The sequence below is a fragment of the Coregonus clupeaformis genome, chromosome 14 (genome assembly GCF_020615455.1).
Source record: "Coregonus clupeaformis isolate EN_2021a chromosome 14, ASM2061545v1, whole genome shotgun sequence".
In the NCBI taxonomy this organism is placed as follows: domain Eukaryota; kingdom Metazoa; phylum Chordata; class Actinopteri; order Salmoniformes; family Salmonidae; genus Coregonus; species Coregonus clupeaformis.
The window spans coordinates 43,183,079-43,198,956 of NC_059205.1; positions in this window are offsets into that span (position 1 = coordinate 43,183,079).

The window sequence follows — 15,878 nt, forward strand, 5'->3', positions numbered from 1 at the left end:
CGATGATGATGATGATGTGCCACTTCACGAGGGTCAGCACGCCAGAGCAAGACCAGTGCAATGATCTGATGATCTATTAATGCCAATTTATGCTTCATCTGGAAATGTGGGACAGAGGCTCCATATGTAGGGTGTGACGCAATTGCAGAGCCTCCAGAGGCTTGTGGAGGCCAAATCGAGCTCTGTATGGTGATGCCTTGCTCCTCCTACATTTTGTAAAAGGTCAATCCAACGTCTGCAGTGGGGTACAGCCAGTGGTTTATGGGATGCATGCCAGCAAAGCCACTACACTACACAACACAACACTAAACAATACATTAATTGCACTATAATGGTGACAAACGGTGCCCACAAACTATTAGGGCCTACATAAAGCTGTCCCAACAGCAGTCCCAACATCTTACCACTGTTACACCTGGCTATCAGCGGAGCCTTGTCTGGCAGCGAAACAGTTCATTCAGCCTCATTTACTGGCTTAAAAAAAAAACATAGCCGATATGGCTGACTTGCTTAAACAAATGTGGTTTCTAATGACAATTGAGATGTACAAACCATGGCATAAGGGGACGACAAGCGGATGAAAGGCAATCCGCAATTTCGATTAAGACATGAATGAGCGAGCTAGGACGGACGTAGTCAACATTACTATTTTTTTTAGCTCTTTTGAAATGTACAGCAACAGATTTCAGAACATGGGCCGTTCTTACAGTGTTCTCCCTGTACACCAAGTCAGAACCGTAGGATAAATAAAGGGGACATATAAGCAGACAATGAAAGTTCTTACAATATTCGATGATTAAATTTCTCTAAAACAGGTTATAAGCTACATGTGCACCACCAAATCAGAACAGTAGGTGAAATTAAGAGGGGAAAATATACCAAATTATTAGGGTGAGGCACATGGGCTACTAACAGCTTACTACACAACATACACTTAGTATTACTTTTTTAGCTACAGTATACATATCTCCCTGGCATATTACATCATTTATGCAGCAGCATACAAGACATTTTTGGACTCACCTTGTTGTGCTCACTTGAACAGGAAGGTGGCACAGCGGTCCTTGTGGGCAAATGTTGTAATCAAAGTCTGGCATTCTCTAGATTTATGTTGCTTTCAAGACAACTGGGAACTCTGAAAAAAACAAGGTCGAATCATGATGACGTCATTGATCTTCAGGTCGTAGCTCTAGAAAGAGGCCAAAGTTCCGGATTTACAATTCTGAGTTGGATGACTGTTCAAAACATATTTTCCAAGTCGAAGTTCGTTTTGTCCCGAGTTCCCAAGTTGTCTTGAACTCACTGAAGTCAAGTTTTCGTAGTTCTGAGTTAACAGTTGTTTTGAGCGCAGCACAAATCATGCTTCATTGACAGCATGGCCAATGTTGAATGTTTATCATTTTAAACTTGGAAAAGAGACCCTTAATCCCAAATGTGGGACCACACAGCCACTCGACTGAATAGCAGGCTAGTGATTGCTTTGCAATGCTTGGGCAAGCCAAAAAAAGAAAATGTATTATTTATTTATTTTTGCTGAAAATGTGGGGCTCTGCAGAGGCCTTCTCACCGTAAATGCTGCACAGCCAATGCAGACGTCGGATTTACCATTCAGCGCCTTTTATACATAGCTCTTATCCAGAGCGACTTACAGTTAGTGAGTGCATACATTACTTTTTTATACTGGCCCCCCGTGGGAACCGAACCCACAACCCTGGCACAAGCCATGCGCTATCAACTGAGCTACATCCCTGCCGGCCATTCCCTTCCCTACCCTGGACGATGCTGAGCCAATTGTGCGCCGCCCCATGGGTCTCCCGGTCGCGGCCGGCTACAACAGAGCCTGGATTCAAACCAGGATCTCTAATGGCCCAGCTAGCACTGCGATGCAGTGCCTTAAACCACTGTGCCACTCGATAATGATTCCAGCATCTAAAACAGTGCACTGTGCACACGCCATTTAATGAATGTAAAGAGACGTTTATTAAAACATGAAAAGTTTCATGACATTTGGCAATTGTCTTTAGGCATACTTGTAGCCTCAATTGATTGATGTGTCCACTCCCTTCTGTGCAAGTCACGGTCCCTGCCAGTCAACTCTGGCTGTTGAGGCTACTTTCACCTGTCACACTCTGGCCTTAGTTATCTTTGTTTTCACTAATATTTTAGTTAGGTCAGGGTGTGACATGGTGTAGTATGTGTTTTTGGTTTGTAGGTTTATGGGGTAATGTCTTGTCTAGGTGTTTGTATGTTGATGGCTGCCTAGATTGGTTCTCAATTGGAGACAGCTGTGGTTTATTGTCTCTAATTGGGAGCCATATTTAAGGCAGCCATGGGCATCAGGGGTTTGTGGGTAATTGTCTAAGTGGAACGTTTGTTGCTTGTCTGTGCACTTACGTTATTTAGCTTCACGGTCGTTTGTTGTTTTGTAAGTTTTGGATAGTGTTCGGTTTCGTGTTTTTCTCTCTTCCATAATAAAGAGATGTATTTTGCACACGCTGCGCCTTGGTCCACCTCTATGCTTGACGATCGTGACAGAATTACCCACCAATCTAGGACCAAGCGGCGTGTCAAGCGGCAACAGGACCCACCTACACAGGAGTCATGGACATGGGAGGAGATACTGGATGGAAAGGGTCCTTGGGCACAACCGGGAGAAGTTCGCCTCCCTCGTGAAGAGCTGGAGGCAGCTAAAGCCGAGAGGAGGCGATATGAGGAGGCAGCACGGAGGCAAGGCTGGAAGCCCGTGAGCACTACCCAATAAATTTTTAGGGGGGGGCACAGGGCATGGACGACGGGGCTGACGGAGGCAGAGAAGGGGCGAATTCAAAAGGCCACCAGGTTACGGGGGCCACTGGTCAAAGTAGGGAGAGGAGATGTAGAGGCACGGCGAGTGGTACTGGGGTGTATTACCAGTCCGGTCCGGCCCGTTCCAGTTCCCGGGGTAGAGCCAGTGGTGTGTGTCCCCAGTACGGTCCGGCCTGTTACGACCCCTCGCACCAAATGGACCGGTGCGCGTCGCCAGCCCAGCCCGGCCTGTTCCTGCTCCACGCACTAAGTTAATGGTGCGCGTCGCCAGCCCAGCCCGGCCTGTCCCTGCTCTACGCACTAAGCCTACGGGGTGCGTCGCCAGCCCAGCCAGGCCTGTTCCTGCTCCACGCACTATGTTAACGGTGCGGCGTCGCCAGCCCGACCCGGCCTGTTCCTGCCACTCGCACCAAACCTACGGTGCGCGTCGCCAGCCCGGTCCGGCCTGTTCCTGCCACCCGCACCAGGTTACGGTGCGCGTCGCCAGCCCGACCCGGCCTGTTCCTGCTCCACGCACTAAGTTAATGGTGCGCGTCGCCAGCCCAGCCCGGCCTGTCCCTGCTCTACGCACTAAGCCTACGGGTGCGTCGCCAGCCCAGCCAGGCCTGTTCCTGCTCCACGCACTATGTTAACGGTGCGCGTCGCCAGCCCGACCCGGCCTGTTCCTGCCACTCGCACCAAACCTACGGTGCGCGTCGCCAGCCCGGTCCGGCCTGTTCCTGCCACCCGCACCAAGGTTACGGTGCGCGTCGCCAGCCCGACCCGGCCTGTTCCTGCTCCACGCACTAAGTTAATGGTGCGCGTCGCCAGCCCAGCCCGGCCTGTCCCTGCTCTACGCACTAAGCCTACGGGGTGCGTCGCCAGCCCAGCCAGGCCTGTTCCTGCTCCGCGCACTATGTTACCGGTGCGCGTCGCCAGCCCGACCCGGCCTGTTCCTGCCACTCGCACCAAACCTACGGTGCGCGTCGCCAGCCCGGTCCGGCCTGTTCCTGCCACCCGCACCAAGGTTACGGTGCGCGTCGCCAGCCCGACCCGGCCTGTTCCTGCTCCACGCACTAAGTTAATGGTGTGCGTCGCCAGCCCAGCCCGGCCTGTCCCTGCTCTACGCACTAAGCCTACGGGGTGCGTCGCCAGCCCAGCCAGGCCTGTTCCTGCTCCACGCACTATGTTAACGGTGCGCGTCGCCAGCCCGACCCGGCCTGTTCCTGCCACTCGCACCAAACCTACGGTGCGCGTCGCCAGCCCGGTCCGGCCTGTTCCTGCCACCCGCACCAAGGTTACGGTGCGCGTCGCCAGCCCGACCCGGCCTGTTCCTGCTCCACGCACTAAGTTAATGGTGCGCGTCGCCAGCCCAGCCCGGCCTGTCCCTGCTCTACGCACTAAGCCTACGGGGTGCGTCGCCAGCCCAGCCAGGCCTGTTCCTGCTCCACGCACTATGTTAACGGTGCGCGTCGCCAGCCCGACCCGGCCTGTTCCTGCCACTCGCACCAAACCTACGGTGCGCGTCGCCAGCCCGGTCCGGCCTGTTCCTGCTCCCCGCACTAGCCCTGAGATGCGTGTCCTCAGCCCGGGACCACCAGTTCCGGCACCACGCACTAGGCCTTATGTGCGTCCCCAGGGTCCAGCATGCCCTGTTCCTTCTCCCCGCACTAGACCTGAGATGCGTGTCCTCAGCCCGGTACCTCCAGTTCCGGCACCACGCACTAGGCCTTATGTGCGTCTCGGCCGGCCAGAGTCTGCCGTCTGCCTAACGGCGCCTGGACTGCCCGTCTGCCCAACGCCGTCTGAACTGTCCGTCTGCCAAGCGCTGCATGAACTGCCCGGCTGTACTGAGCCTGCTAAGCCGCCCGTCTGCCATGAGCCTTCAGAGCCGTCCGCCAGACAGGAGCCGCTAGAGCCTTCCGCCAGACAGGATCAGCCAGAGCCTTCCGCCAGACAGGATCAGCCAAAGCCTTCCGCCAGACAGGAGCCGCTAGAGCCTTCCGCCAGACAGGATCAGCCAGAGCCTTCCGCCAGACAGGATCAGCCAGAGCCTTCCGCCAGACAGGATCAGCCAGAGCCTTCCGCCAACCATGAGCAGCCAGATCCGTCAGCCAACCATGAGCAGCCAGATCCGTCAGCCAGCCATGAGCCGTCCAGCCAGGATCCGCCAGAGCCGTCCAGCCAGGATCCGCCAGAGCCGTCCAGCCGGGATCCGCCAGAGCCGTCCAGCCAGGATCCGCCAGCCAGCCAGGATCCGCCAGAGCCAGCCAGCCAGGATCCGCCATTCAGTCCGGTGCTGCCCCTTAGTCCGGTGCTGCCCCTTAGCCCGGTGCTGCCCCATATCCTGGTGCTGCTCCTTATCCTGGTGCTGCCCCTTATCCTGGTGCTGCCCCTTAGTCCGGTGCTGCCCCTTAGTCCGGTGCTGCCTCTTAGTCCGGTGCTGCCCCTTAATCCAGTGGGGTTAAGTTGGAGGGTGGTCATTTGGAGGAGGCTACGAAAGCGGGTAGTGACTATGGTGGGGTGGGGACCACGACCAGTGCCAGAGCCGCCACCGTGGACAGACGCCCACCCAGACCCTCCCCTAGACTTTATGCAGGTGCGCCCGGAGTTCGCACCTTAGAGAGGGTTATGTCACACTCTGGCCTTAGTTATCTTTGTTTTCACTAATATTTTAGTTAGGTCAGGGTGTGACATGGTGTAGTATGTGTTTTGGTTTGTCTAGGGGTTTGTAGGTTTATGGGGTAATGTCTTGTCTAGGTGTTTGTATGTTGATGGCTGCCTAGATTGGTTCTCAATTGGAGACAGCTGTGGTTTATTGTCTCTAATTGGGAGCCATATTTAAGGCAGCCATGGGCATCAGGGGTTTGTGGGTAATTGTCTAAGTGGAACGTTTGTTGCTTGTCTGTGCACTTACGTTATTTAGCTTCACGGTCGTTTGTTGTTTTGTAAGTTTTGGATAGTGTTCGGTTTCGTGTTTTTCTCTCTTCCATAATAAAGAGATGTATTTTGCACACGCTGCGCCTTGGTCCACCTCTATGCTTGACGATCGTGACATCACCCCTATTTTATATATTTTTCTGCATATAATTTCCGACATCTGGTAGGCTATGGGTTAGCCAACTTGCTTATAATTAGAGAGGCCTACAGTCGTGGTCAAAAGTTTTGAGAATCACACAAGTATTGGTCTTCACAAAGTTCACTGATTCAGTGTTATGAGATATTTTTGTCAGATGTTACTATGGTATACTGAAGTATAATTACAAGCATTCCATAAGTGTCAAAGGCTTTTATTAACAATTACATTAAGTTTATGCAAAGAGTCAATATTTGCAGTGTTGACCCTTCTTTTTCAAGATCTCTGCAATCCGCCCTGGCATGCTGTCAATTAACTTCTGGGCCACATCCTGACTGATGGCAGCCCATTCTTGCATAATCAATGCTTGGAGTTTGTCAGAATTTGTGGGTTTTTGTTTGTCCACCCGCCTCTTGAGGATCGACCACAAGTTCTCAATGGGATTAAGGTCTGGGGAGTTTCCTGGCCATGGACCCAAAATGTCGATGTTTTGTTCCCCGAGCCACTTAGTTATCACTTTTGCCTTATGGCAAGGTGCTCCATCCTGCTGGAAAAGGCATTGGTCGTCACCAAACTGTTCTTGGATGGTTGGGAGAAGTTGCTCTCGGAGGATGTGTTGGTACCATTCTTTATTCATGGCTGTGTTCTTAGGCAAAATTGTGAGGAGCCCACTCCCTTGGCTGAGAAGCAACCCCACACATGAATGGTCTCAGGATGCTGAGACAGGACTGATGGTAGCGCTCACCTTGTCTTCTCCGGACAAGGTGTTTTCCGGATGCCCCAAACAATCGGAAAGGGGATTCATCAGAGAAAATGACTTTACCCCAGTCCTCAGCAGTCCAATTCCTGTACCCTTTGCAGAACATCAGTCTGTCCCTGATGTTTTTCCTGGAGAGAAGTGGCTTCTTTGCTGCCCTTCTTGACACCAGGCCATCTTTCAAAAGTATTTGCCTCACTGTGCGTGCAGATGCACTCACACCTGCCTGCTGCCATTCCTGAGCAAGCTCTGCACTGGTGGTGCCCCGATCCCGCAGCTGAATCAACTTTAGAAGACGGTCCTGACGCTTGCTGGACTTTCTTGGGCGCCCTGACGCCTTCTTCACAACAGTTGAACCTCTCTCCTTGAAGTTCTTGATGATCCGATAAATGGTTGATTTAGGTGCAATCTTATTAGCAGCAATATCTTTGCCTGTGAAGCCCTTTTTGTGCAAAGCAATGATGACGGCACGTGTTTCCTTGCAGGTAATCATGGTTAACAGAGGAAGAACAATGATTTCAAGCACCACCCTCCTTTTAAAGCTTCCAGTCTGTTATTCTAACTCAATCAGCATGACAGAGTGATCTCCAGCCTTGTCCTTGTCAACACTCTCACCTGTGTTAACGAGAGAATCACTGACATGATGTCAGCTGGTCCTTTTGTGGCAGGGCTGAAATGCAGTGGAAATGTTTTTGGGGGATTAAGTTCATTTTCATGGCAAAGAGGGACTTTGCAATTAATTGCAATTCATCTGATCACTCTTCATGACATTCTGGAGTATATGCAAATTGCCATCATCAAAACTGAGGCAGCAGACTTTGTGAAAATTAGTATTTGTGTCATTCTCAAAACTTTTGACCACGACTGTACATGTAGCTCAGAGGAGGCTGGTGGGAGGAGCTATAGGAGGAGGGCTCAGAGCTATAGGAGGAGGGTTCATTGTAATAATAATAATAATAATAAATATGCCATTTAGCAGACGCTTTTATCCAAAGCGACTTACAGTCATGCGTGCATACATTTTTACGTATGGGTGGTCCCGGGGATCGAACCCACTACCCTGGCGTTACAAGCGCCATGCTCTACCAGCTGAGCTACAGAGGTAATGGCTGGAATGGAATAAATTGAACGTTGTCAAACACATCTTACATATGGAAACCACATGTTTGACTCTGTTGCATGTATTCCATTCCAGCCATTACAATGAGCCCGTCCTCCTATAGCTCCACCCACCAGCCTCCACTGATGTAGCTTCTCTTCTGTCATTACCTGTTGCCCTAGAAGTAAAAAAAAAACCCGGTGCTTACCAGAACCATGTAATAAATTGATAGAATGAATGCATCAATATTAAGCCTAATCCTGACATTGGTAAAGTTTTCTGCTCGCAGAGCGAGGACGTGTAGGGACCGGGGAGAAAATGCAATAGCCTAACTCTAAAACAGCGGAAAGATGTGAAAACGATCCAACATTAATCTGATAAGACTTCAGTTCGTCTTGGATGCATATTTTATGTGGTTGAAATAGACTACTGTCAGCTTTTATGTCGCTGACAAAGAAAGCAGTTTGCACGGTCCCTAACTGTGATTTTCATTCTCACAAGATGCTGAAATAAATAAATAATATTTCTCCACTCCTATACATGTGAGAGTTATAAGCCTACAGTCAGTGTCCATATTTCAGTTACTACAGTAGGCAAAAACTTCAGTGTCCAAATATTTATTTTTAGTTCAGAGGAGCGGCATGCCACACCCCTACTTCCGCCATCTCTGCTGGACAGTAACTCATCATCATTAAGGATCATTGAATCATTGAAGGAAGATTGAATCTGGGCAGCAACCAGCTGAGGCTGACCATTGAAGGGTATTCCATGAGCCCCATGGACATTAGCCTATACTATAGCCTGAATACCGGTAGCGTAATAGCCTATTCATGTAGTGATGGCACCAGAGGCAATGGCGGCTGTTTTACGGGCTCCTGACCAATTGTGCTATTTTGTCTATTATTTTGCACTGATCGTAACTTTTTTTGTACATAATGTTTCTGCCATGGTTTCCTATTACCAAAAAGAGCTTCTGGACATCAGAACAGCTATCACTAACCTCGATTTAGACGAGGACTTTTACTTCAATGAGTTGGAGGCGAAAGACATATTGATAGTAAATGCTCACCCAGACGCAGCACTCCTAATGGCTGGTGACTTTAATGCAGGAAAACTGAAATAAGTTTGACCTAATTTCTACCAGCATGTCACCTGTGCAACTAGAGGCGGAAAAACTCTAGATCACCTTTAGTTCACACACAGAGACGCATACAAAGCTCTCCCTCGCCCTCCATTTGGCAAATCTGACCATATTCCTGCTTACAAGCAAAAACTCAAACAGGAAGTACCAGTGACATGCTCAATATGGAAGTGGTCCGATGAAGCGGATACTAAGCTACAAGATTGTTTCGCTAGAACAGACTGGAATATGTTCCGGGATTCATCCGATAGCATTGAGGAGTTTATCACATCAATCACCAGCTTCATTAATAAGTTAATCGACAGCGTTATCCCCACAGTGACCGTACGTACATATCCCAACCAGAAGCCATGGATTACAGGCAACATCAGCACTGAGCTAAAGGCTATAGCTGCCACTTTCAAGAAGCAGGACACTAACCCGGACTCTTATAAGAAATCCTGCTACGCCCTCCAACGAACCATCAAACAGGCAAAGCATCAATACAGGCCAAAGATCGAATCCTACTACACTGGGTCTGACGCTCGTCGGATGTGGCAGGGCTTGCAAACTATCATGGATTACAAAGGGAAACCCAGCCGCAAGCTGTCCAGTGACATGAGCCTACCAGACAAGCTAAATACCTTCTATGACCCAATCTGTAATACCTACAGTGCATTCAGAAAGTATTCAGACACCTTCACTTTTTCCACATTTTGTTACGTTACAGCCGTATTCTAAAATGGATTAAATAGTTTTCCCCCCTCAATCTACACACAATACCTCATAATGACAAAGCAAAAACAGGGTTTTATAAATCTTAGCAAATGTATAAAAAATAAAAAACTGAAATATTACATTTACATAAGTATTCAGACCCTTTACTCAGTACTTTGTTGAAGCACCTTTGTCAGCGATTACAGCCTCGATTCTTCCTGGGTATGACGCTACAAGCTTGGCACACCTGTATTTGGGGAGTTTCTCCCATTCTTCTCTGCAGATCCTCTCAAGCTCTGTCAGGTTGGATGGGGAGCTTCGCTGCACAGCTATTTTCAGGTCTCTCCAGGGATGTTCAATCGGGTTCAAGTCCGGGCTCTGGCTGGGCCACTCAAGGACATTCAGAGACTTGTCCCGAAGCCACTCCTGCGTTGTCTTGGCTGTGTGCTTAGGGTCGTTGTCCTGTTGGAAGGTGAACCTTCGCCCCAGTATGAGGTCCAGAGCGCTCTGGAGCAGGTTTTAATCAAGGATCTCTCTGTACTTTGCTCCGTTCATCTTTCCCTCAGTCCTGACTAGTCTCCCAGTCCCTGCTGCTGAAAAACATCCCCACAGCATGATGCTACCACCACCATGCTTCACCGTAGGGATGGTATTGGCCAGGTAATGAGAGGTGCCTGGTTTCCACCAGACGTGACGCTTGGCATTCAGGCCAAAGAGTTCAATCTTGGTTTCATCAGACCAGAGAATCTTGTTTCTCATGGTCTGAGAGACCTTTAGGTGCCTTTTGGCAAACTCCAAGCGGGCTGTCATGTGCCTTTTACCGAGGAGTGGCTTCCGTCTGGCCACTCTACCATAAAGGCCTGATTGGTGGAGTGCTGCAGAGATGGTTGTCCTTCTGGAAGGTTCTCCCATCTCCACAGAGGAACTCTGGAGCTCTGTCAGAGTGGCCATCGGGTTCTTGACCAAGGCCCTTCTCCCCGATTGCTCAGTTTGGCCAGGTGGCCAGCTCTGGGAAGAGTCTTAGTGGTTCCAAACTTCTTCCATCTAAGAATGATGGAGGACACTGTGTTCTTGGGGACATTCAATGCTGCAGGCATTTTTTGGTACTCTTCCCCAGATCTGTGCCTTGACACAATCCTTTCTCAGAGCTCTACGGACAATTTATTCGACCCCATGGCTTGGTTTTTGCTCTGACATGCACTGTCAACTGTGGGACCTTATATAGACAGGTGTGTGCTTACCAAATCATGTCCAATCAATTGAATTTACCACAGGTGGACTCCAATCAAGTTGTAGAAACATCTCAAAGACGATCAGTAGAAACAGGATGCACCTGAGCTCAATTTCGAATCTCATAGCAAAGGGTCTGAATACTTATTTCTGTTTGTGTTTTTTATTTTTAATACATTTGCTACCATTTCTAAAAACCTGTTTTCGCTTTGTCATTATGGGGTATTGTGTGTAGTTTGATGAGGAAACAAATTAATTGAATCCATTTTAAAATAAGGCTGTAACTTAACAAAATGTGGAAAAAGTGAAGAGGGTCTGATTACTTTCCGAATGCACTGTACATGTTTCAAGCAGACCACCATAGTCCCAGTGCCCAAGAATGACAAGCTAACCTGTCTAAATGACTATCGCCCCATAGCACTCACATCTGTAGCTATGAAATGCTTTGAAAGGCTGATCATGGCTCACATCAACACCATCATTCCAGACACCCTGGACCCACTACAATTCGCATACAACATATCCACAGATGACGCAATCTCTATACTTCACACTGCCCTTTCCCACCTGGATAAAAGGAACACCTACGTGAGAATGCTGTTCATTGACTACAGCTCAGCGTACAACACCATTGTGCCCTCCAAGCTTATCACTAAGCTAAAGACCCCTATTTTTGGATTATTTCTATATTTCTTTCTCTCTGCATTGTTGGAAAGGGCCCATAAGTAAACATTTCACTGTTAGTCTACACCTGTTGTTTTACTGAAGCACATGACACATACAATTTTATTTTATTTGGTATTAAGGGTATAATGGATACATGTAGCCTAACCTCATTTAACTCGAATTTTACAACAGCAATTCAAAGGGTTTTTCATTGAAAACTAGACAAGGATGAAGTTTGATAAGTTTGTTAAGTTTTCATACTGTGTAGCAAGACAACAAATAATCCTACCTTTATTAATACCTAATACTTACAACAATAGTTCATAATGAAACTTAAACCAGGAACATTTCTGGTGTAGGCCTACCTTGAGGTTGATTCTGAACTTGTCGATCTTTGGCAGTAATCTGAACCTCCCTTTGCCTTGTTTCACAGCCTGAGAAGAACTGGAATCACTCCGGGCCTGCTCAATCAAAATCCAGTGTTATGAATGTTGTCTGCCATTTTAACTGGTCAAATTTCAGCTGGGAGAGTCACTGTTCCAGTGTTTCCGCCTACATTGTGGTACTAGAGGCACCAGATACGTTGTCCATCACTTGGTGACAGATCGCACTTTTGAACAGATTCATAGTATCATCGTAAATCTGCGAGGAACTGCCAGACACCAGAGAGCTACTACATTCTAGTACAGTCACTCGAGAAGTAGTGAAACTTGAGCTTCGGCGGCTTGATGCTCTGGATGGAACATCTTGAAGGGAGGCTTCCTGATCCAACCCCACAATGAAAGAGGGAAGATCAAAGAAAGCAGCAGTCGCTTCACCTGACTCCTCAGTAAACATGTAGATGAGTTTGAAGGAGAAGGGCTTCCCCGCTTCTCTCCTCAAGTTGATCCACAATGTTATGACACATTGAGATAAGTTATTCCAGCCTTGTTAGATCGGAGTCTGGAGAAGTGATCTGCTGCAGCACTTCAGAATCATTTTTTTTTGGGGGGGGGGTATGTTACGGATACAGGTATCTTGTGTCTTTTTGTGTTTTTCCTCTCCTTCTGCCCTAATCACAAGTGTCCTGTATGTTCCTGATTGGTGGTCGTTGGGGTGTCTGCTGATTGCTAAGGTGGACCAATCAGTGAACATTCCTCTGCATTGCACCACCTGTTTCTGGTTTTTCAATCACACATCCCATTGTTTAAAAGCCGGTCAGTTGTGAGAGACTATTTCCGTATGTGAGTATGGATACTGTGGTGTCCTGTGTTTTGTTTAGGCACTAAGTTGCTGGTTACTCTGTTTGGTAATTTTGTTAGAGACTATTTCCGTATGTGAGTATGGATACTGTGGTGTCCTGTTTTGTTTACTCACTTAGTTGCTGGTTACTCTGTTTGGTAACTTTGTGTGTTTCTGGGAAAAGGGGAATTTAAGCAAGTTGCCCTTGGGCGTACATTACCGGTAGGAAGAAAACTGTCTGAATACACTAGTTAGACCTGAGCGGACCACCCACTGTATTTTTGTATGATTAGCAGTAGCTTAGCGGTTCTTGAGGCAGGCAAGATCAGTTTAGGGGTGTTTTACACTATTGTTTCATTTCTTGGGTCCTGCTCAGCCCTTTTTCCCAAACCTTTAACGTGTGTTCAAAAATAAACCTTTTATGTTTGACGGTAGTCTATGGTTGTCGTGTAGTTTTTGTTCTCACTGTTCCATGTCACGCTTCTAATTCGCATGAATTATGTTACGGGTCTCTTGTCCATCCACCCTAGACGTTTAAAGCCACGGGGTTCGTAACAGGGTACTTCAGGATTAAGATTTTTACTGATAATGCTCACCATGTCATTCATGGTTTTTCTTGGGCCACTCAATGAGGCCTCCGACGCAGTATCATCCTTTGCAGCAATACATGTGCTTCTAACGATAGGTAAGTTATTGTCCAGTAACTCCGTTGAGTGTGGGAGTATTGTCACATTTCTGCAACCTTGAGGCCTTTGACACTGTAGATAAAGAAGATGAAGGCCTTTGAGCAGGGTTCCCCAACTGGCGGGCCGCGGGCCAAATATGGCCCGCCAGGAATAATATTTGGCCCCCCAAAGCCCCACAAATTAATTATGATTATTTGTTTCATTTAAAAAAATAAAAATAATCTAATCTCGGACCCGAGATGCAAAAACTCCCAAATGCAATGTCCCAAGAAGAAGGTACCCTACCTAAATAATGCAAAACTTACATTTTAACTTCATTTATGAGGAGAGAGAGAATGCAGAAGACAGTCAACTAATAAAGCAGGCAGCGGACCATTTTGGGATGCTGAAACGTAAAGCTGCAACCGCAGCGCAATCAAAAGACATCAAAACTATGAAATAACACAAATGGAATCATGTAGTAACCAAAAACGTGTTAAACAAATCAAAATATATTTTATATTTGAGATTCTTCAAAGTAGCCACCCTTTGCCTTGATGACAGCTTTGAACAACTCTTGGCATTCTCTCAACCAGCTTCATGAGGTAGTCACCTGGAATGCATTTCAATGAACAGGTGCGCCTTGTTAAAAGTTAATTTGTTTGAGCCAATCAGTTGTGTTGTGACAAGGTATACAGAAGATAGCCCTATTTGGTAAAAGGCCAAGTCCATATTATAGCAAGAACAGATCAAATAAGCAAAGAGAAACGACAGTCCATCATTACTTTAAGACATGAAGGTCAGTCAATACACAACATTTCAAGAACTTTGAAAGTTTCTTCGAATGCAGTCGCGAAAACCATCAAGCGCTATGATGAAACTGGCTCTCATGAGGACCGCCACAGGAAAGGAAGACCCAGAGTTACCTCTGCTGCAAAGGATAAGTTCATTAGAGTTACCAGCCTCAGCAATTAACTGTACCTCAGATTGCACCTCACAGAGTTCAAGTAACAGACACATCTCAACATAAACTGTTCAGAGGAGACTGTGTGAATCAGGCCTTCATGGTCGAATTGCTGCAAAGAAACCACTACTAAAGGACACCAATAAGAAGAAGAGACTTGTTTGGGCCAAGAAACATGAGCAATGGACATTAGACTGGTGGAAATCTGTCCTTTGGTCTGATGAGCCCAAATTTGAGATTTTTGTTTCTAACCGCCATGTCTTTGTGAGATGCAGAGTAGGTGAACGGATGATCTCTGCATGAGTGGTTCCCACCGTGAAGCATGAAAGAGGAGGTGTGGGGGTGCTTTGCTGGTGACACTGTCTGTGATTTATTTAGAATTCAAGGCACACTTAACCAGCATTGCTACCACAGCATTCTGCAGCGATACGCCATCCCATCTGGTTTGCGCTTAGTGGGACTATCATTCGTTTTTCAACAGGACAATGACCCAAAACACACCTCCAGACTGTGTAAGGGCTATTTGACCAAGAAGGAGAGTGATGGAGCGCTGCATCAGATGACCTGGGCTCCACAATCACCTGACCTCAACCCAATTCTTCTCTGCAGATCCTCTCAAGCTCTGTCAGGTTGGATGGGGAGCTTCGCTGCACAGCTATTTTCAGGTCTCTCCAGGGATGTTCAATCGGGTTCAAGTCCGGGCTCTGGCTGGGCCACTCAAGGACATTCAGAGACTTGTCCCGAAGCCACTCCTGCGTTGTCTTGGCTGTGTGCTTAGGGTCGTTGTCCTGTTGGAAGGTGAACCTTCGCCCCAGTATGAGGTCCAGAGCGCTCTGGAGCAGGTTTTAATCAAGGATCTCTCTGTACTTTGCTCCGTTCATCTTTCCCTCAGTCCTGACTAGTCTCCCAGTCCCTGCTGCTGAAAAACATCCCCACAGCATGATGCTACCACCACCATGCTTCACCGTAGGGATGGTATTGGCCAGGTAATGAGAGGTGCCTGGTTTCCACCAGACGTGACGCTTGGCATTCAGGCCAAAGAGTTCAATCTTGGTTTCATCAGACCAGAGAATCTTGTTTCTCATGGTCTGAGAGACCTTTAGGTGCCTTTTGGCAAACTCCAAGCGGGCTGTCATGTGCCTTTTACCGAGGAGTGGCTTCCGTCTGGCCACTCTACCATAAAGGCCTGATTGGTGGAGTGCTGCAGAGATGGTTGTCCTTCTGGAAGGTTCTCCCATCTCCACAGAGGAACTCTGGAGCTCTGTCAGAGTGGCCATCGGGTTCTTGACCAAGGCCCTTCTCCCCCGATTGCTCAGTTTGGCCAGGTGGCCAGCTCTGGGAAGAGTCTTAGTGGTTCCAAACTTCTTCCATCTAAGAATGATGGAGGACACTGTGTTCTTGGGGACATTCAATGCTGCAGGCATTTTTTGGTACTCTTCCCCAGATCTGTGCCTTGACACAATCCTTTCTCAGAGCTCTACGGACAATTTATTCGACCCCATGGCTTGGTTTTTGCTCTGACATGCACTGTCAACTGTGGGACCTTATATAGACAGGTGTGTGCTTACCAAATCATGTC